We start from the raw sequence: 2255 nt of genomic DNA on the forward strand, positions 1-2255 counted from the left end.
ACTACGGTCTTGGAGGTTTATGACTGCATACGTTCTCTTAAGCGCCACCGAGTCATGAGCTCCCACCAGCATTGTTCGAAGATGGAGGTAAATTCATCGGTCAGCGCTTGTCTGATCAGTTTGATGCACTTGGGAAGAGGAGCCTGTCGCAGACAACTTGAGAGAGTCAGTGATAGTGGCCATTTTAAAAATCGGGGCTCATAGGAATGTTGCAAACACAGTAGGATCAGCTTGAACCAGGCCGTAACAAGACTGTTGGCGTCACTGATTCTTCGTCGTCTTATGGTGGCTCTAGAACAGCAGGCGGGATTCCAACCTGGTAGGGTTTGTGTTGACCAAATCTTCAAACCCCGTCAGGTGCAAGAACAAATCCACACGTACAAGTGATCCACAATTTTCAAGGCACATTTAGCTCGGCTGATTGGTTTGTTCTTCTTGACACAAAGAAAGCCTCGGAGGTTCGTGAACATAATAAGCTCTTCGTATTCTCAGACTTCCGGGCGAGTCCTCCAAGATCTTTCGTACACAAAGCGGTGTCCGTCAAAGGTGCCCCCTCTCTTTTCCTGTTTAAATTACTGATCGATGAAAACTAATGCCGGAGAGTGTCCGAAATTTCGGTGTTCAGATAATTTCTGACGAAGCCTTTGGCGATCTAGAATATGCAGACGATATCGCTCCCATCCTTGAAGAGGAGGGGAGAGCGCAAGTGTTTTTGGATGAACTGACCAATATCATCACGTCCTTCGGTATGCACTTTGCACCTATAGAGGGCAATTCGCAATTTCTTATTACATTCGGGAACGTACCAACCGTCGGAGTTGTTTGCCCATCTCAAAAATCCGCTGGCGTAAATAAATAACTAGTGTAGAATAATATAATATATATTATATATTATATATGTAACATAATAATACTATATATAGTATACATAGGCCGTTTGTACTATGAATTGGCAAGCCTTAAAATACTGCAGCTTTCGGGAAATCAGCTCCATTGTGCTGATAATGAGCGGATTCTTCGTGTGACCGGTAAAAACGAGCCGCTGGCAAAGATAACATAAGCCAATGCACTCCAAACGGATTTAGACACCGCAAAGAAGTGGTCGCTGGACTGGTACCTGTATCTGAATGACGAAATATGTCCATATGAGAGGAGACTAAGCAAGTGACTTGGTCATGCATGGTGAGAAAGGGTCAGAAGACATCATGCAGGTAGACGCCAAAAAGTATTTGGCTATCTGGCTCTCTTCAAACATCCTTCTCACAGCAGCATGAGAAGTCGGCCCAAAACGCGTTCGTTATTTTGCGGGTGATTCAGCGCACCTTCTACCAGATTACTCGCACTAATGCACTATGAGGCCTACATCAGACCTCTCCTTGAATATGCCAACCAAGTTGTCCACCCAGGACGCACGAAAGACGTAACACTCATTGAGTGTGTCCAGCCATCCGCTACGAAAATGGTTGTCGGCCTCAAATCTGTGGACTACGAAACGCTTTATGCGGTGCTTGGGGTCTCGTTGCTTCCAAGAGGACCTAATTCTTACTTGTGCCCTTTTGAACAAAGCTTGGCCAACAGGTTTTTCACCGTTTACTTAGCAAACACTGAGCGGGACATGTTAGGAACATTTTCATGCTCAGAGCGCACTCTTTCAGGCAAAATCTTTTCTCATTCCGGGTAGTTGCCGCGTAGGATAACCTTCCTCCGACAGTTGTCCACACTCCATTTATAATCCAGTTCAAAGCACTACTATCCGAGTCCTCGTCCTGCAAGCTTACTGCCCCAAGCTAAGAACATACGCGTAGGATTTCCTCCGACAGTTGTCCACACTCCATTTATAATCCAGTTCAAAGCACTACTATCCGAGTCCTCGTCCTGCAAGCTTACTTACTGAAGCTAAGAACATAAAGATCAATGCTACACCCTTTTTTACTCGTGCCTTTCGGGTGAACGACAGCCGCTGACCGAGGAAACTTGGGCAAAAGTCTCGATCCCGTGTATCAATCCTTGAATCCGTTAAGCCTCGATCCTGAGTTGGGGCCCGACGAGGTCCATCCAAGTATCCTGAAAAAAACGTCCTCCACACTGGCAAACCAATTACACTTGATGTTTCGTCAGTCGCTTGACGAAGGCCGCCTTCCCCCTGCTTGGAAGGAACGATTGTCACGCCAATCTACAAAACTGGTGACCGACTATCGCCTGGCAGCTATAGGCCTATAAGCCTCACTAGCGTGCCGTGCAAGGTGATGGAACGC

The sequence above is a fragment of the Opisthorchis viverrini genome, assembly GCF_000715545.1.
Source record: "Opisthorchis viverrini unplaced genomic scaffold opera_v5_110, whole genome shotgun sequence".
Taxonomy (NCBI): domain Eukaryota; kingdom Metazoa; phylum Platyhelminthes; class Trematoda; order Opisthorchiida; family Opisthorchiidae; genus Opisthorchis; species Opisthorchis viverrini.